We start from the raw sequence: 21,703 nt of genomic DNA on the forward strand, positions 1-21,703 counted from the left end.
ACCAATACAATAACACACACACACAAATACCTTCTCCTCCAACAGAACTCCCACTCAAACTCCCCTGTTCACAGCTCTGTTTGCTAGCTCCTGAGCCGCTGTCTGACTGGCTGCTACCTTTATAGGACCCCTAGTCAGTGAAGCCCCGCCCCCTAATCAGGGCTCAGCTTCTCTCCCAGCACAAAGCCCCTACACATACAGATACTACCAATACAAAACCAAACACACACAAATACCTTCTCCTCCAACAGAACTCCCACTGAAACTCCCCTGTTTACAGCTCTGTTTGCTCGCTCCTTTGCCGCTGCCTGACTGGCTGCTACCTTTATAGGACCCCTAGTCAGGGCTCAGCTTGTCTCCCAGCACAAAGCCCCTGCAGATACAGATACTGACAATACAAATAAAAACACACACAAATACCTTCTCCTCCAACAGAACTCCCACTCAAATTCCCCTGTTTACAGCACTGTTTGATAGCTCCTGTGCCACTGCAGCTGTCTGTTCCGCTGCCTGACTGGCTGCTACCTTTATAGGACCCCTAGTCAGTGAAGCCCCGCCCCCAAATCAGGGCTCAGCTTCTCTCCCAGCACAAAGCCCCTACACATACAGATACTACCAATACAAAACCAAACACACATAAATACCTTCTCCTCCAACAGAACTCCCACTCAAACTCCCCTGTTTACAGGTCTGTTTGCTAGCTCCTGTGCCGCTGCAGCTGTCTGTGCTGATGCCTGACTGGCTGCTACCTTTATAGGACCCCTCGTCAGTGAAGCCCCGCCCCTTAATCAGGGCTCAGCTTCCCTCCCAGCACAAAGCCCCTCCAAGCCTCTACACATACAGATACTACCAATACAAAACCAAACACACACAAATACCTTCTCCTCCAACAGAACTCCCATTCAAACTCCCCTGTTTACAGCTCTGTTTGCTAGCTCATGTGCCGCTGCCTGACTGGCTGCTACCTTTATAGGACCCCTAGTCAGTGAAGCCCCGCCCCCTAATCAGGGCTCAGCTTCTCTCCCAGCACAAAGCCCCTACACATACAGATACTACCAATACAAAACCAAACACACACAAATACCTTCTCCTCCAACAGAACTCCCACTCAAACTCCCCTGTTTACAGCTCTGTTTCCTAGCTCCTGTGCCGCTGCCTGACTGGCTGCTACCTTTATAGGACCCCAAGTCAGTGAAGCCCCGCCCCCTAATCAGGGCTCAGCTTCTCTCCCAGCACAAAGCCCCTCCAAGCCTCTACACATACAGATACTACCAATACAAAACCAAACACAGACAAATACCTCCTCCTCCAACAGAACTCCCACTCAAACTCCCCTGCTTACAGCTCTGTTTGCTAGCTCCTGTGCCGCTGTCTGACTGGCTGCTACCTTTATAGGACCCCTAGTCAGTGAAGCCCCGCCCCCAAATCAGGGCTCAGCTTCTCTCCCAGCACAAAGCCCCTACACATACAGATACTACCAATACAAAACCAAACACACACAAATACCTTCTCCTTCAACAGAACTCCCACTCAAACTCCCCTGTTTACAGCTCTGTTTGCTAGCTCCTGTGCCGCTGCAGCTGTCTGTGCCGCTGCCTGACTGACTGCTACCTTTATAGGACCCCTAGTCAGTGAAGCCCCGCCCCCTAATCAGGGCTCAACTTCTCTCCCAGCACAAAGCCCCTTCAAACCTCTATACATACAGATACTACCAATACAAAAACACACACAAATACCTTCTCCTCCAACAGAACTCCCACTCAAACTCCCCTGTTTACAGCTCTGTTTGCTAGCTCCTGTGCCGCTGCCTGACTGGCTGCTACCTTTATAGGACCCCTAGTCAGGGAAGCCACGCCCCCTAATCAGGGCTCAGCTTCTCTCCCAGCACAAAGCCCCTGCACATACAGATACTGACAATACAAAACCAAACACACACAAATACCTTCTCCTCCAACAGAACTCCCACTCAAACTCCCCTGTTCACAGCTCTGTTTGCTAGCTCCTGTGCCGCTGCCTGACTGGCTGCTACCTTTATAGGACCCCTAGTCAGTGAAGCCCCGCCCCCTAATCAGGGCTCAGCTTCTCTCGCAGCACCTAGCCCCTCCAAGCCTCTACACATACAGATACTACCAATACAAAACCAAACACACACAAATACCTTCTCCTCCAACAGAACTCCCACTCAAACTCCCCTGTTCACAGCTCTGTTTGCTAGCTCCTGTGCCGCTGCCTGACTGGCTGCTACCTTTATAGGACCCCTAGTCAGTGAAGCCCCGCCCCCTAATCAGGGCTCAGCTTCTCTCCCAGCACAAAGCCCCTCCAAGCCTCTACACATACAGATACTACCAAAGCAAAACCAAACACACACAAATACCCTCTCCTCCAACAGAACTCCCACTCAAACTCCCCTATTCACAGCTCTGTTTGTGAGCTCCTGTGCCGCTGCCTGACTGGCTGCTACCTTCATAGGACCCCTAGTCAGTGAAGCCCCGCCCCCTAATCAGGGCTCAGCTTCTCTCCCAGCACAAAGCCCCTACACATACAGATACTACCAATACAAAACCAAACACACACAAATACCTTCTCCTCCAACAGAACTCCCACTCAAACTCCCCTGTTTACAGCTCTGTTTGCTAGCTCCTTTGCCGCTGCCTGACTGGCTGCTACCTTTATAGGACCCCTAGTCAGGGCTCAGCTTCTCTCCCAGCACAAAGCCCCTGCACATACAGATACTGACAATACAAATAAAAACACACACAAATACCTTCTCCTCCAACAGAACTCCCAGTCAAATTCCCCTGTTTACAGCACTGTTTGATAGCTCCTGTGCCACTGCAGCTGTCTGTTCCGCTGCCTGACTGGCTGCTACCTTTATAGGACCCCTAGTCAGTGAAGCCCCGCCCCCAAATCATGGCTCAGCTTCTCTCCCAGCACAAAGCCCCTACACATACAGATACTACCAATACAAAACCAAACACACACAAATACCTTCTCCTCCAACAGAACTCCCATTCAAACTCCCCTGTTTACAGCTCTGTTTGCTAGCTCATGTGCCGCTGCCTGACTGGCTGCTACCTTTATAGGACCCCTAGTCAGTGAAGCCCCGCCCCCAAATCATGGCTCAGCTTCTCTCCCAGCACAAAGCCCCTACACATACAGATACTACCAATACAAAACCAAACACACACAAATACCTTCTCCTCCAACAGAACTCCCATTCAAACTCCCCTGTTTACAGCTCTGTTTGCTAGCTCATGTGCCGCTGTCTGACTGGCTGCTACCTTTATAGGACCCCTAGTCAGTGAAGCCCCGCCCCCAAATCAGGGCTCAGCTTCTCTCCCAGCACAAAGCCCCTACACATACAGATACTACCAATACAAAACCAAACACACACAAATACCTTCTCCTCCAACAGAACTCCCACTCAAACTCCCCTGTTTACAGCTCTGTTTGCTAGCTCCTGTGCCGCTGCAGCTGTCTGTGCCGCTGCCTGACTGGCTGCTACCTTTATAGGACCCCTAGTCAGTGAAGCCCCGCCCCCTAATCAGGGCTCAACTTCTCTCCCAGCACAAAGCCCCTACACATACAGATACTACCAATACAAAACCAAACACACACAAATACCTTCTCCTCCAACAGAACTCCCACTGAAACTCCCCTGTTTACAGCTCTGTTTGCTCGCTCCTTTGCCGCTGCCTGACTGGCTGCTACCTTTATAGGACCCCTAGTCAGGGCTCAGCTTCTCTCCCAGCACAAAGCCCCTACACATACAGATACTACCAATACAAAACCAAACACACACAAATACCTTCTCCTCCAACAGAACTCCCATTCAAACTCCCCTGTTTACAGCTCTGTTTGCTAGCTCATGTGCCGCTGCCTGACTGGCTGCTACCTTTATAGGACCCCTAGTCAGTGAAGCCCCGCCCCCTAATCAGGGCTCAGCTTCTCTCCCAGCACAAAGCCCCTCAAAGCCTCTACACATACAGATACTACCAATACAAAAACACACACACACAAATACCTTCTCCTCCAACAGATCTCCCACTCAAACTCCCCTGTTCACAGCTCTGTTTGCTAGCTCCTGTGCCGCTGCCTGACTGGCTGCTACCTTTATAGGACCCCTAGTCAGTGAAGCCCCGCCCCCTAATCAGGGCTCAGCTTCTCTCCCAGCACAAAGCCCCTACACATACAGATACTACCAATACAGAACCAAACACACACAAATACCTTCTCCTCCAACAGAACTCCCACTCAAACTCCCCTGTTTACAGCTCTGTTTCCTAGCTCCTGTGCCGCTGCCTGACTGGCTGCTACCTTTATAGGACCCCAAGTCAGTGAAGCCCCGCCCCCTAATCAGGGCTCAGCTTCTCTCCCAGCACAAAGCCCCTCCAAGCCTCTACACATACAGATACTACCAATACAAAACCAAACACAGACAAATACCTCCTCCTCCAACAGAACTCCCACTCAAACTCCCCTGCTTACAGCTCTGTTTGCTAGCTCCTGTGCCGCTGTCTGACTGGCTGCTACCTTTATAGGACCCCTAGTCAGTGAAGCCCCGCCCCCAAATCAGGGCTCAGCTTCTCTCCCAGCACAAAGCCCCTACACATACAGATACTACCAATACAAAACCAAACACACACAAATACCTTCTCCTCCAACAGAACTCCCACTCAAACTCCCCTGTTCACAGCTCTGTTTGCTAGCTCCTGTGCCGCTGCAGCTGTCTGTGCCGCTGCCTGACTGGCTGCTCCCTTTATAGGACCCCTAGTCAGTGAAGCCCCGCCCCCTAATCAGGGCTCAGCTTCTCTCCCAGCACAAAGCCCCTCCAAGCCTCTACACATACAGATACTACCAATACAAAAAAACACACAAATACCTTCTCCTCCAACATAACTCCCACTCAAACAGCCCTGCTTACAGCTCTGTTTGCTAGCTCCTGTGCCGCTGCCTGACTGGCTGCTACCTTTATAGGACCCCTAGTCAGTGAAGCCCCGCCCCCTAATCAGGGCTCAGCTTCTCTCCCAGCACAAACCCCCAACACATACAGATACTACCAATACAAAACCAAACACACACAAATACCTTCTCCTCCAACAGAACTCCCACTCAAACTCCCCTGTTCACAGCTCTGTTTGCTAGCTCCTGTGCCGCTGCCTGACTGGCTGCTACCTTTATAGGACCCCTAGTCAGTGAAGCCCCGCCCCCTAATCAGGGCTCAGCTTCTCTCGCAGCACCTAGCCCCTCCAAGCCTCTACACATACAGATACTACCAATACAAAACCAAACACACACAAATACCTTCTCCTCCAACAGAACTCCCACTCAAACTCCCCTGTTCACAGCTCTGTTTGCTAGCTCCTGTGCCGCTGCCTGACTGGCTGCTACCTTTATAGGACCCCTAGTCAGTGAAGCCCCGCCCCCTAATCAGGGCTCAGCTTCTCTCCCAGCACAAAGCCCCTCCAAGCCTCTACACATACAGATACTACCAAAGCAAAACCAAACACACACAAATACCATCTCCTCCAACAGAACTCCCACTCAAACTCCCCTATTCACAGCTCTGTTTGTGAGCTCCTGTGCCGCTGCCTGACTGGCTGCTACCTTCATAGGACCCCTAGTCAGTGAAGCCCCGCCCCCTAATCAGGGCTCAGCTTCTCTCCCAGCACAAAGTCCCTCCAAGCCTCTGCACATACAGATACTACCAATACAAAACCAAACACACACAAATACCATCTCCTCCAACAGAACTCCCACTCAAACTCCCCTGTTCACAGCTCTGTTTGCTAGCTCCTGAACCGCTGTCTGACTGGCTGCTACCTTTATAGGACCCCTAGTCAGTGAAGCCCCGCCCCCTAATCAGGGCTCAGCTTCTCTCCCAGCACAAAGCCCCTACACATACAGATACTACCAATACAAAACCAAACACACAAATACCTTCTCCTCCAACAGAACTCGCACTCAAACTCCCCTGTTTACAGCTCTGTTTGCTAGCTCCTTTACCGCTGCCTGACTGGCTGCTACCTTTATAGGACCCCTAGTCAGGGCTCAGCTTCTCTCCCAGCACAAAGCCCCTGCACATACAGATACTGACAATACAAATAAAAACACACACAAATACCTTCTCCTCCAACAGAACTCCCACTCAAATTCCCCTGTTTACAGCACTGTTTGATAGCTCCTCTGCCACTGCAGCTGTCTGTTCCGCTGCCTGACTGGCTGCTACCTTTATAGGACCCCTAGTCAGTGAAGCCCTGCCCCCAAATCATGGCTCAGCTTCTCTCCCAGCACAAAGCCCCTACACATACAGATACTACCAATACAAAACCAAACACACACAAATACCTTCTCCTCCAACAGAACTCCCACTCAAACTCCCCTGTTTACAGCTCTGTTTGCTAGCTCCTGTGCCGCTGCAGCTGTCTGTGCCGATGCCTGACTGGCTGCTACCTTTATAGGACCCCTCGTCAGTGAAGCCCCGCCCCCTAATCAGGGCTCAGCTTCTCTCCCAGCACAAAGCCCCTCAAAGCCGCTACACATACAGATACTACCAATACAAAAACACACACACACATATACCTTCTCCTCCAACAGAACTCCCACTCAAACTCCCCTGTTCACAGCTCTGTTTGCTAGCTCCTGTGCCGCTGCCTGACTGGCTGCTACCTTTATAGGACCCCTTGTCAGTGAAGCCCCGCCCCCTAATCAGGGCTCAGCTTCTCTCCCAGCACAAAGCCCCTCCAAGCCTCTACACATACAGATACTACCAAAGCAAAACTAAACACACAAATACCTTCTCCTCCAACAGAACTCCCACTCAAACTCCCCTGTTTACAGCTCTGTTTGCTAGCTCCTGTGCCGCTGCAGCTGTCTGTGCCGCTGCCTGACTGGCTGCTACCTTTATAGGACCCCTCGTCAGTGAAGCCCCGCCCCCTAATCAGGGCTCAGCTTCTCTCCCAGCACAAAGCCCCTACACATACAGATACTACCAATACAATACCAAACACACACAAATACCTTCTCCTCCAACAGAACTCCCACTCAAACTCCCCTGTTTACAGCTCTGTTTGCTCGCTCCTTTGCCGCTGCCTGACTGGCTGCTACCTTTATAGGACCCCTAGTCAGGGCTCAGCTTCTCTCCCAGCACAAAGCCCCTGCACATACAGATACTGACAATACAAATAAAAACACACACAAATACCTTCTCCTCCAACAGAACTCCCACTCAAATTCCCCTGTTTACAGCACTGTTTGATAGCTCCTGTGCCACTGCAGCTGTCTGTTCCGCTGCCTGACTGGCTGCTACCTTTATAGGACCCCTAGTCAGTGAAGCCCCGCCCCCAAATCAGGGCTCAGCTTCTCTCCCAGCACAAAGCCCCTACACATACAGATACTACCAATACAAAACCAAACACACACAAATACCTTCTCCTCCAACAGAACTCCCACTCAAACTCCCCTGTTTACAGGTCTGTTTGCTAGCTCCTGTGCCGCTGCAGCTGTCTGTGCTGATGCCTGACTGGCTGCTACCTTTATAGGACCCCTCGTCAGTGAAGCCCCGCCCCCTAATCAGGGCTCAGCTTCCCTCCCAGCACAAAGCCCCTCCAAGCCTCCACACATACAGATACTACCAATACAAAACCAAACACACACAAATACCTTCTCCTCCAACAGAACTCCCATTCAAACTCCCCTGTTTACAGCTCTGTTTGCTAGCTCATGTGCCGCTGCCTGACTGGCTGCTACCTTTATAGGACCCCTAGTCAGTGAAGCCCCGCCCCCTAATCAGCGCTCAGCTTCTCTCCCAGCACAAAGCCCCTCAAAGCCTCTACACATACAGATACTACCAATACAAAAACACACACACACAAATACCTTCTCCTCCAACAGAACTCCCACTCCAACTCCCCTGTTCACAGCTCTGTTTGCTAGCTCCTGTGCCGCTGCCTGACTGGCTGCTACCTTTATAGGACCCCTAGTCAGTGAAGCCCCGCCCCCTAATCAGGGCTCAGCTTCTCTCCCAGCACAAAGCCCCTACACATACAGATACTACCAATAGAAAAGCAAACACACACAAATACCTTCTCCTCCAACAGAACTCCCACTCAAACTCCCCTGTTTACAGCTCTGTTTCCTAGCTCCTGTGCCGCTGCCTGACTGGCTGCTTCCTTTATAGGACCCCAAGTCAATGAAGCCCCGCCCCCTAATCAGGGCTCAGCTTCTCTCCCAGCACAAAGCCCCTCCAAGCCTCTACACATACAGATACTACCAATACAAAACCAAACACAGACAAATACCTCCTCCTCCAACAGAACTCCCACTCAAACTCCCCTCCTTACAGGTCTGTTTGCTAGCTCCTGTGCCGCTGCCTGACTGGCTGCTACCTTTATAGGACCCCTAGTCAGTGAAGCCCCGCCCCCAAATCAGGGCTCAGCTTCTCTCCCAGCACAAAGCCCCTACACATACAGATACTACCAATACAAAACCAAACACACACAAATACCTTCTCCTCCAACAGAACTCCCACTCAAACTCCCCTGTTTACAGCTCTGTTTGCTAGCTCCTGTGCCGCTGCAGCTGTCTGTGCCGCTGCCTGACTGGCTGCTCCCTTTATAGGACCCCTAGTCAGTGAAGCCCCGCCCCCTAATCAGGGCTCAGCTTCTCTCCCAGCACAAACCCCCAACACATACAGATACTACCAATACAAAACCAAACACACAGAAATACCTTCTCCTCCAACAGAACTCCCACTCAAACTCCCCTGTTTACAGCTCTGTTTGCTAGCTCCTGTGCCGCTGCCTGACTGGCTGCTCCCTTTATAGGACCCCTAGTCAGTGAAGCCCCGCCCCCTAATCAGGGCTCAGCTTCTCTCGCAGCACCTAGCCCCTCCAAGTCTCTACACATACAGATACTACCAATACAAAACCAAACACACACAAATACCTTCTCCTCCAACAGAACTCCCACTCAAACTCCCCTGTTCACAGCTCTGTTTGCTAGCTCCTGTGCCGCTGCCTGACTGGCTGCTACCTTTATAGGACCCCTAGTCAGTGAAGCCCCGCCCCCTAATCAGGGCTCAGCTTCTCTCCCAGCACAAAGCCCCTTCAAACCTCTATACATACAGATACTACCAAAGCAAAACCAAACACACACAAATACCTTCTCCTCCAACATAACTCCCACTCAAACAGCCCTGCTTACAGCTCTGTTTGCTAGCTCCTGTGCCGCTGCCTGACTGGCTGCTACCTTTATAGGACCCCTAGTCAGTGAAGCCCCGCCCCCTAATCAGGGCTCAGCTTCTCTCCCAGCACAAACCCCCAACACATACAGATACTACCAATACAAAACCAAACACACACAAATACCTTCTCCTCCAACAGAACTCCCACTCAAACTCCCCTGTTTACAGCTCTGTTTGCTACCTCCTGTGCCGCTGCCTGACTGGCTGCAACCTTTATAGGACCCCTAGTCAGGGAAGCCACGCCCCCTAATCAGGGCTCAGCTTCTCTCCCAGCACAAAGCCCCTGCACATACAGATACTGACAATACAAAACCAAACACACAAATACCTTCTCCTCCAACAGAACTCCCACTCAAACTCCCCTGTTCACAGCTCTGTTTGCTAGCTCCTGTGCCGCTGCCTGACTGGCTGCTACCTTTATAGGACCCCTAGTCAGTGAAGCCCCGCCCCCTAATCAGGGCTCAGCTTCTCTCCCAGCACAAAGCCCCTCCAAGCCTCTACACATACAGATACTACCAAAGCAAAACCAAACACACACAAATACCCTCTCCTCCAACAGAACTCCCACTCAAACTCCCCTATTCACAGCTCTGTTTGTGAGCTCCTGTGCCGCTGCCTGACTGGCTGCTACCTTCATAGGACCCCTAGTCAGTGAAGCACCGCCCCCTAATCAGGGCTCAGCTTCTCTCCCAGCACAAAGTCCCTCCAAGCCTCTGCACATACAGATACTACCAATACAAAACCAAACACACACAAATACCATCTCCTCCAACAGAACTCCCACTCAAACTCCCCTGTTCACAGCTCTGTTTGCTAGCTCCTGAACCGCTGTCTGACTGGCTGCTACCTTTATAGGACCCCTAGTCAGTGAAGCCCCGCCCCCTAAGCAGGGCTCAGCTTCTCTCCCAGCACAAAGCCCCTACACATACAGATACTACCAATACAAAACCAAACACACACAAATACCTTCTCCTCCAACAGAACTCCCACTCAAACTCCCCTGTTTACAGCTCTGTTTGCTAGCTCCTTTGCCGCTGCCTGACTGGCTGCTACCTTTATAGGACCCGTAGTCAGGGCTCAGCTTCTCTCCCAGCACAAAGCCCCTGCACATACAGATACTGACAATACAAATAAAAACACACACAAATACCTTCTCCTCCAACAGAACTCCCACTCAAATTCCCCTGTTTACAGCACTGTTTGATAGCTCCTGTGCCACTGCAGCTGTCTGTTCCGCTGCCTGACTGGCTGCTACCTTTATAGGACCCCTAGTCAGTGAAGCCCCGCCCCCAAATCATGGCTCAGTTTCTCTCCCAGCACAAAGCCCCTACACATACAGATACTACCAATACAAAACCAAACACACACAAATACCTTCTCCTCCAACAGAACTCCCACTCAAACTCCCCTGTTTACAGCTCTGTTTGCTAGCTCCTGTGCCGCTGCAGCTGTCTGTGCCGATGCCTGACTGGCTGCTACCTTTATAGGACCCCTCGTCAGTGAAGCCCCGCCCCCTAATCAGGGCTCAGCTTCTCTCCCAGCACAAAGCCCCTTCAAACCTCTACACATACAGATACTACCAATACAAAAACACACACAAATACCTTCTCCTCCAACAGAACTCCCACTCAAACTCCCCTGCTTACAGCTCTGTTTGCTAGCTCCTGTGCCGCTGCCTGACTGGCTGCTACCTTTATAGGACCCCTAGTCAGTGAAGCCCCGCCCCCTAATCAGGGCTCAGCTTCTCTCCCAGCACAAAGCCCCTCAAAGCCTCTACACATACAGATACTACCAATACAAAAACACACACACACAAATACCTTCTCCTCCAACAGAACTCCCACTCAAACTCCCCTGTTCACAGCTCTGTTTGCTAACTCCTGTGCCGCTGCCTGACTGGCTGCTACCTTTATAGGACCCCTAGTCAGTGAAGCCCCGCCCCCTAATCAGGGCTCAGCTTCTCTCCCAGCACAAAGCCCCTCCAAGCCTCTACACATACAGATACTACCAAAGCAAAACTAAACACACAAATACCTTCTCCTCCAACAGAACTCCCACTCAAACTCCCCTGTTTACAGCTCTGTTTGCTAGCTCCTGTGCCGCTGCAGCTGTCTGTGCCGCTGCCTGACTGGCTGCTACCTTTATAGGACCCCTAGTCAGTGAAGCCCCGCCCCCTAATCAGGGCTCAGCCTCTCTCCCAGCACAAAGCCCCTCCAAGCACACAGATACTACCAATGCAAAACCAAACACACACACAAATACCTTCTCCACCAACAGAACTCCCACTCAAACTCCCCTGTTTAGATCTCTGTTTGCTCACTCCTGTGCCGTTGCCTGACTGGCTGCTACCTTTATAGGACCCCTAGTCAGGGAAGCCCCGCCCCCTAATCAGGGCTCAGCTTCTCTCCCAGCACAAAGCCCCTCCAAGCACACAGATACTACCAATGCAAAACCAAACACACACAAATACCTTCTCCTCCAACAGAACTCCCACTCAAACTCCCCTGTTTACAGCTCTGTTTGCTAGCTCCTGTGCCGCTGCCTGACTGGCTGCTACCTTTATAGGACCCCTAGTCAGGGAAGCCCCGCCCCCTAATCAGGGCTCAGCTTCTGTCCCAGCACAAAGCCCCTACACACACAGATACTACCAATACAAAACCAAACACACACACAAATACCTTCTCCTCCAACATAACTCCCACTCAAACTCCCCTGTTTAGAGCTCTGTTTGCTCTCTCCTGTGCCGTTGCCTGACTGGCTGCTACCTTTATAGGACCCCTAGTCAGTGAAGCCCCGCCCCCTAATCAGGGATCAGCTTCTCTCCCAGCACAAAGCCCCTCAAAGCCTCTACACATACAGATACTACCAATACAAAAACACACACACACAAATACCTTCTCCTCCAACAGAACTCCCACTCAAATTTCCCTGTTTACAGCACTGTTTGATAGCTCCTGTGCCACTGCAGCTGTCTGTTCCGCTGCCTGACTGGCTCCTACCTTTATAGGAACCCTAGTCAGTGAAGCCCCGCCCCCTAATCAGGGCTCAGCTTCTCTCCCAGCACAAAGCCCCTACACATACAGATACTACCAATACAAAACCAAACACACACAAATACCTTCTCCTCCAACAGAACTCCCACTCAAACTCCCCTGTTTACAGCTCTGTTTGCTAGCTCCTTTGCCGCTGCCTGACTGGCTGCTACCTTTATAGGACCCCTAGTCAGGGCTCAGCTTCTCTCCCAGCACGAAGCCCCTGCACATACAGATACTGATAATACAAATAAAAACACACACAAATACTTTCTCCTCCAACAGAACTCCCACTCAAACTCCCCTGTTTACAGCTCTGTTTGCTAGCTCCTGTGCCGCTGCAGCTGTCTGTGCCGCTGCCTGACTGGCTGCTCCCTTTATAGGACCCCTAGTCAGTGAAGCCCCGCCCCCTAATCAGGGCTCAGCTTCTCTCCCAGCACAAAGCCCCTCCAAGCCTCTACACATACAGATACTACCAAAGCAAAACTAAACACACAAATACCTTCTCCTCCAACAGAACTCCCACTCAAACTCCCCTGTTTACAGCTCTGTTTGCTAGCTCCTGTGCCGCTGCAGCTGTCTGTGCCGCTGCCTGACTGGCTGCTACCTTTATAGGACCCCTAGTCAGTGAAGCCCCGCCCCCTAATCAGGGCTCAGCCTCTCTCCCAGCACAAAGCCCCTACACATACAGATACTACCAATACAAAACCAAACACACACACAAATACCTTCTCCACCAACAGAACTCCCACTCAAACTCCCCTGTTTAGATCTCTGTTTGCTCACTCCTGTGCCGTTGCCTGACTGGCTGCTACCTTTATAGGACCCCTAGTCAGGGAAGCCCCGCCCCCTAATCAGGGCTCAGCTTCTCTCCCAGCACAAAGCCCCTCCAAGCACACAGATACTACCAATGCAAAACCAAACACACACAAATACCTTCTCCTCCAACAGAACTCCCACTCAAACTCCCCTGTTTACAGCTCTGTTTGCTAGCTCCTGTGCCGCTGCCTGACTGGCTGCTACCTTTATAGGACCCCTAGTCAGGGAAGCCCCGCCCCCTAATCAGGGCTCAGATTCTCTCCCAGCACAAAGCCCCTACACATACAGATACCACCAATACAAAACCAAACACACACAAATACCTTCTCCTCCAACAGAACTCCCACTCCAACTCCCCTGTTTACAGCTCTGTTTGCTAGCTCCTGTGCCGCTGCAGCTGTCTGTGCCGCTGCCTGACTGGCTGCTACCTTTATAGGACCCCTAGTCAGTGAAGCCCCGCCCCCTAATCAGGGCTCAGCTTCTGTCCCAGCACAAAGCCCCTACACACACAGATACTACCAATACAAAACCAAACACACACACAAATACCTTCTCCTCCAACATAACTCCCACTCAAACTCCCCTGTTTAGAGCTCTGTTTGCTCTCTCCTGTGCCGTTGCCTGACTGGCTGCTACCTTTATAGGACCCCTAGTCAGTGAAGCCCCGCCCCCTAATCAGGGATCAGCTTCTCTCCCAGCACAAAGCCCCTCAAAGCCTCTACACATACAGATACTACCAATACAAAAACACACACACACAAATACCTTCTCCTCCAACAGAACTCCCACTCAAATTTCCCTGTTTACAGCACTGTTTGATAGCTCCTGTGCCACTGCAGCTGTCTGTTCCGCTGCCTGACTGGCTCCTACCTTTATAGGAACCCTAGTCAGTGAAGCCCCGCCCCCTAATCAGGGCTCAGCTTCTCTCCCAGCACAAAGCCCCTACACATACAGATACTACCAATACAAAACCAAACACACACAAATACCTTCTCCTCCAACAGAACTCCCACTCAAACTCCCCTGTTTACAGCTCTGTTTGCTAGCTCCTTTGCCGCTGCCTGACTGGCTGCTACCTTTATAGGACCCCTAGTCAGGGCTCAGCTTCTCTCCCAGCACGAAGCCCCTGCACATACAGATACTGATAATACAAATAAAAACACACACAAATACCTTCTCCTCCAACAGAACTCCCGCTCAAATTCCCCTGTTTACAGCACTGTTTGATAGCTCCTGTGCCACTGCAGCTGTCTGTTCCGCTGCCTGACTGGCTGCTACCTTTATAGGACCCCTAGTCAGTGAAGCCCCGCCCCCAAATCAGGGCTCAGCTTCTCTCCCAGCACAAAGCCCCTACACATACAGATACTACCAATACAAAACCAAACACACAAATACCTTCTCCTCCAACAGAACTCCCACTCAAACTCCCCTGTTTACAGCTCTGTTTGCTAGCTCCTGTGCCGCTGCAGCTGTCTGTGCCGCTGCCTGACTGGCTGCTACCTTTATAGGACCCCTAGTCAGTGAAGCCCCGCCCCCTAATCAGGGCTCAGCTTCTCTCCCAGCACAAAGCCCCTTCAAACCTCTACACATACAGATACTACCAATACAAAAACACACACAAATACCTTCTCCTCCAACAGAACTCCCACTCAAACTCCCCTGTTTACAGCTCTGTTTGCTAGCTCCTGTGCCGCTGCAGCTGTCTGTGCCGCTGCCTGACTGGCTGCTCCCTTTATAGGACCCCTTGTCAGTGAAGCCCCGCCCCCTAATCAGGGCTCAGCTTCTCTCCCAGGACAAAGCCCCTCCAAGTCTCTACACATACAGATACTACCAATACAAAAAAACACACGAATACCTTCTCCTCCAACATAACTCCCACTCAAACTCCCCTGCTTACAGCTCTTTTGCTAGCTCCTGTGCCACTGCCTGACTGGCTGCTACCTTTATAGGACCCCTAGTCAGTGAAGCCCCGCCCCCTAATCAGGGCTCAGCTTCTCTCCCAGCACAAAGCCCCTCAAAGCCTCTACACATACAGATACTACCAATACAAAAACACACACACACAAATACCTTCTCCTCCAACAGAACTCCCACTCAAACTCCCCTGTTCACAGCTCTGTTTGCTAGCTCCTGTGCCGCTGCCTGACTGGCTGCTACCTTTATAGGACCCCTAGTCAGTGAAACCCCGCCCCCTAATCAGGGCTCAGCTTCTCTCCCAGCACAAAGCCCCTACACATACAGATACTACCAATACAAAACCAAACACACACAAATACCTTCTCCTCCAACAGAACTCCCACTCAAACTCCCGTGTTTACAGCTCTGTTTGCTAGCTCCAGTGCCGCTGCAGCTGTCTGTGCCGCTGCCTGACTGGCTGCTACCTTTATAGGACCCCTAGTCAGTGAAGCCCCGCCCCCTAATCAGGGCTCAGCTTCTCTCCCAGCACAAAGCCCCTACACATACAGATACTACCAATACAAAACCAAACACACACACAAATACCTTCTCCACCAACAGAACTCCCACTCAAACTCCCCTGTTTAGAGCTCTGTTTGCTCACTCCTGTGCCGTTGCCTGACTGGCTGCTACCTTTATAGGACCCCTAGTCAGGGAAGCCCCGCCCCCTAATCAGGGCTCAGCTTCTCTCCCAGCACAAAGCCCCTCCAAGCACACAGATACTACCAATGCAAAACCAAACACACACAAATACCTTCTCCTCCATCAGAACTCCCACTCAAACGCCCCTGTTTACAGCTCTGTTGGCTAGCTCCTGTGCCGCTGCCTGACTGGCTGCTACCTTTATAGGACCTCTAGTCAGGGAAGCCCCGCCCCCTAATCAGGGCTCAGATTCTCTCCCAGCACAAAGCCCCTGCACATACAGATACTGACAATACACAACCAAACACACACACAAATACCTTCTCCTCCAACAGAACTCCCACTCAAACCCCCCTGTTTACAGCTCTGTTTGCTAGCTCCTGTGCCGCTGCAGCTGTCTGTGCCGCTGCCTGACTGGCTGCTACCTTCATAGGACCCCTAGTCCGTCAAACCCCGCCCCTAATCAGGGGTCAGCTTCTCTCCCAGCACAAAGCCCCTACACATACAGATACTACCAATACAAAACCAAACACACACAAATACCTTCTCCTCCAACAGAACTCCCACTCAAACTCCCGTGTTTACAGCTCTGTTTGCTAGCTCCAGTGCCGCTGCAGCTGTCTGTGCCGCTGCCTGACTGGCTGCTCCCTTTCTAGGACCCCTAGTCAGTGAAGCCCCGCCCCCTAATCAGGGCCCAGCTTCTCTCCCAGCACAAAGCCCGTACACATACAGATACTACCAATACAAAACCGAACACACACAAATACCTTCTCCTCCAACACAACTCCCACTCAAACTGCCCTGTTTACAGGTGTGTTTGCTAGCTCCAGTGCCGCTGCAGCTGTCTGTGCCGCTGCCTGACTGGCTGCTACCTTTATAGGACCCCTAGTCAGGAAAGCCCCGCCCCCTAATCAGGGCTCAGCTTCTCTCCCAGCACAAAGCCCCTCCAAGCCTCTACACATACAGATACTACCAATACAAAACCAAACACACAGAAATACTTTCTCCTCCAACAGAACTCCCACTCAAACTCCCCTGTTTACAGCTCTGTTTGCTAGCTCCTGTGCCGCTGCAGCTGTCTGTGCCGCTGCCTGACTGGCTGCTCCCTTTATAGGACCCCTAGTCAGTGAAGCCCCGCCCCCTAATCAGGGCTCAGCTTCTCTCCCAGCACAAAGCCCCTCCAAGCCTCTACACATACAGATACTACCAATACAAAAAACACACAAATACCTTCTCCTCCAACATAAGTCCCACTCAAACTCCCCTGCTTACAGCTCTGTTTGCTAGCTCCTGTGCCGCTGCCTGACTGGCTGCTACCTTTATAGGACCCCTAGTCAGTGAAGCCCCGCCCCCTAATCCGGGCTCAGCTTCTCTCCCAGCACAAAGCCCCTCAAAGCCTCTACACATACAGATACTACCAATACAAAAACACACACACACAAATACCTTCTCCTCCAACAGAACTCCCACTCAAACTCCCCTGTTCACAGCTCTGTTTGCTAACTCCTGTGCCGCTGCCTGACTGGCTGCTACCTTTATAGGACCCCTAGTCAGTGAAGCCCCGCCCCCTAATCCGGGCTCAGCTTCTCTCCCAGCACAAAGCCCCTCAAAGCCTCTACACATACAGATACTACCAATACAAAAACACACACACACAAATACCTTCTCCTCCAACAGAACTCCCACTCAAACTCCCCTGTTTACAGCTCTGTTTGCTAGCTCCTGTGCCGCTGCAGCTGTCTGTGCCGCTGCCTGACTGGCTGCTACCTTTATAGGACCCCTAGTCAGTGAAGCCCCGCCCCCTAATCAGGGCTCAGCTTCTCTCCAAGCACAAAGCCCCTACACATACAGATACTACCAATACAAAACCAAACACACACAAATACCTTCTCCTCAAACAGAACTCCCACTCAAACTCCCGTGTTTACAGCTCTGTTTGCTAGCTCTAGTGCCGCTGCAGCTGTCTGTGCCGCTGCCTGACTGGCTGCTACCTTTATAGGACCCCTAGTCAGTGAAGCCCCGCCCCCTAATCAGGGCTCAGCAACTCTCCCAGCACAAAGCCCCTCCAAGCCTCTACACATACAGATACTACCAATACAAAACCAAACACACACACAAATACCTTCTCCACCAACAGAACTCCCACTCAAACTCCCCTGTTTAGAGCTCTGTTTGCTCACTCCTGTGCCGTTGCCTGACTGGCTGCTACCTTTATAGGACCCCTAGTCAGGGAAGCCCCGCCCCCTAATCAGGGCTCAGCTTCTCTCCCAGCACAAAGCCCCTCCAAGCACACAGATACTACCAATGCAAAACCAAACACACACAAATACCTTCTCCTCGAACAGAACTCCCACTCAAACTCCCCTGTTTACAGCTCTGTTTGCTAGCTCCTGTGCCGCTGCCTGACTGGCTGCTACCTTTATAGGACCCCTAGTCAGGGAAGCCCCGCCCCCTAATCAGGGCTCAGATTCTCTCCCAGCACAAATCCCCTGCACATACAGATACTGACAATACACAACCAAACACACACACAAATACCTTCTCCTCCAACAGAACTCCCACTCAAACCCCCCTGTTTACAGCTCTGTTTGCTAGCTCCTGTGCCGCTGCAGCTGTCTGTGCCGCTGCCTGACTGGCTGCTACCTTTATAGGACCCCTAGTCAGGGAAGCCCCGCCCCCTAATCAGGGATCATCTTCTGTCCCAGCACAAAGCCCCTACACATACAGATACCACCAATACAAAACCAAACACACACAAATACCTTCTCCTCCAACAGAACTCCCACTCCAACTCCTCTGTTTACAGCTCTGTTTGCTAGCTCCTGTGCCGCTGCAGCTGTCTGTGCCGCTGCCTGACTGGCTGCTACCTTTATAGGACCCCTAGTCAGTGAAGCCCCGCCCCCTAATCAGGGCTCAGCTTCTCTCCCAGCACAAAGCCCCTACACATACAGATACTACCAATACAAAAACAAACACACACACAAATACCTTCTCCTCCAACAGAACTCCCACTCAAACTCCCCTGTTCACAGCTCTGTTTGCTAGCTCCTGTGCCGCTGCCTGACTGGCTGCTACCTTTATAGGACCCCTAGTCAGTGAAGCCCCGCCCCCTAATCAGGGATCAGCTTCTCTCCCAGCACAAAGCCCCTCCAAGCCTCTACACATACAGATACTACCAATACAAAACCAAACACAGACAAATACCTCCTCCTCCAACAGAACTCCCACTCAAACTCCCCTGTTCACAGCTCTGTTTGCTAGCTCCTGAGCCGCTGTCTGACTGGCTGCTACCTTTATAGGACCCCTAGTCAGTGAAGCCCCGCCCCCTAATCAGGGCTCAGCTTCTCTCCCAGCACAAAGCCCCTACACATACAGATACTACCAATACAAAACCAAACACACACAAATACCTTCTCCTCCAACAGAACTCCCACTCAAACTCCGCTGTTTACAGCTCTGTTTGCCAGCTCCTGTGCCGCTGCAGCTGTCTGTGCCGCTGCCTGACTGGCTGCTACCTTTATAGGACCCCTAGTCAGTGAAGCCCCGCCCCCTAATCAGGGCTCAGCTTCTCTCCCAGCACAAAGCCCCTTCAAACCTCTACACATACAGATACTACCAATACAAAAACACACAAAAATACCTTCTCCTCCAACAGAACTCCCACTCAAACTCCCCTGTTTACAGCTCTGTTTGCTAGCTCCTGTGCCGCTGCAGCTGTCTGTGCCGCTGCCTGACTGGCTGCTCCCTTTATAGGACCCCTAGTCAGTGAAGCCCCGCCCCCTAATCAGGGCTCAGCTTCTCTCCCAGCACAAAGCCCCTCCAAGTCTCTACACATACAGATACTACCAATACAAAAAAACACACAAATACCTTCTCCTCCAACATAACTCCCACTCAAACTCCCCTGCTTACAGCTCTGTTTGCTAGCTCCTGTGCCACTGCCTGACTGGCTGCTACCTTTATAGGACCCGTAGTCAGTGAAGCCCCGCCCCCTAATCAGGGCTCAGCTTCTCTCCCAGCACAAAGCCCCTACACATACAGATACTACCAATACAAAACCAAACACACACAAATACCTTCTCCTCCAACAGAACTCCCACTCAAACTCCCGTGTTTACAGCTCTGTTTGCTAGCTCCAGTGCCGCTGCAGCTGTCTGTGCCGCTGCCTGACTGGCTGCTACCTTTATAGGACCCCTAGTCAGTGAAGCCCCGCCCCCTAATCAGGGCTCAGCTTCTGTCCCAGCACAAAGCCCCTCAAAGCCTCTACACATACAGATACTACCAATACAAAAACACACACACACAAATACCTTCTCCTCCAACAGAACTCCCACTCAAACTCCCCTGTTTACAGCTCTGTTTGCTAGCTCCTTTGCCGCTGCCTGACTGGCTGCTACCTTTATAGGACCCCTAGTCAGGGCTCAGCTTCTCTCCCAGCACAAAGCCCCTGCACATACAGATACTGACAATACAAATAAAAACACAAACAAATACCTTCTCCTCCAACAGAACTCCCACTCAAACTCCCCTGTTTACAGCTCTGTTTCCTAGCTCCTGTGCCGCTGCCTGACTGGCTGCTCCCTTTCTAGGACCCCTAGTCAGTGAAGCCCCGCCCCCTAATCAGGGCTCAGCTTCTCTCCCAGCACAAAGCCCCTACACATACAGATACTACCAATACAAAACCAAACACACACAAATACCTTCTCCTCCAACAGAACTCCCACTCAAACTCCCCTGTTTACAGCTCTGCTTGCTAGCTCCTTTGCCGCTGCCTGACTGGCTGCTACCTTTATAGGACCCCTAGTCAGGGCTCAGCTTCTCTCCCAGCACAAAGCCCCTGCACATACAGATACTGACAATACAAATAAAAACACAAACAAATACCTGCTCATCCAACAGAACTCCCACTCAAACTCCCCTGTTTAGAGCTCTGTTTGCTAGCTCCTGTGCCTCTGCAGCTGTCTGTGCTGCTGCCTGACTGGCTGCTACCTTTATAGGACCCCTAGTCAGTGAAGCCCCGCCCCCTAATCAGGGCTCAGCTTCTCTCCCAGCACAAAGCCCCTCCAAACCTCTGCACATACAGATACTACCAATACAAAACCAAACACACACAAATACCTTCTCCTCCAACAGAACTCCCACTCAAACTCCCCTGTTTACAGCTCTGTTTGCTAGCTCCTGTGCCACTGCAGCTGTCTGTGCCGCTGCCTGACTGGCTGCTCCCTTTCTAGGACCCCTAGTCAGTGAAGCCCCGCCCCCTAATCAGGGCCCAGCTTCTCTCCCAGCACAAAGCCCGTACACATACAGGTACTACCAATACAAAAACACACACAAATACCTTCTCCTCCAACAGAACTCCCACTCAAACTCCCCTGTTTACAGCTCTGTTTGCTAGCTCCTTTGCCGCTGCCAGACTGGCTGCTACCTTTATAGGACCCCTAGTCAGTGAAGCCCCGCCCCCTGGTCGGGGCTCAGCTTCTCTCCCAGCACAAAGCCCCTACACATACAGATACTACCAATACAAAACCAAAAACACACAAATACCTTCTCCTCCAACAGAACTCCCACTCAAACTGCCCTGTTTACAGCTCTGTTTGCTAGCTCCTGTGCCGTTGCCTGACTGGCTGGTACCTTTATAGGACCCCTAGTCAGTGAAGCCCCGCCCCCTAATCAGGGCTCAGCTTCTCTCCCAGCACAAAGCCCCTCCAAGCCCCTACACATACAGATACTACCAATACAAAACCAAACACACACAAATACATTCTCCTCCAACAGAACTCCCACTCAAACTCCCCTGTTCACAGCTCTGTTTGCTAGCTCCTGTGCCGCTGCCTGACTGGCTGCTACCTTTATAGGACCCCTAGTCAGTGAAGCCCCGCCCCCTAATCAGGGCTCAGCTTCTCTCCCAGCACAAAGCCCCTCCAAGCCTCTACACATACAGATACTACCAATACAAAACCAAACACACACAAATACCTTCTCCTCCAACAGAACGCCCACTCCAACTCCC

The sequence above is a fragment of the Lepidochelys olivacea genome (genome assembly GCF_965140295.1).
Source record: "Lepidochelys olivacea isolate rLepOli2 genome assembly, chromosome: 26".
Lineage (NCBI taxonomy): Eukaryota > Metazoa > Chordata > Testudines > Cheloniidae > Lepidochelys > Lepidochelys olivacea.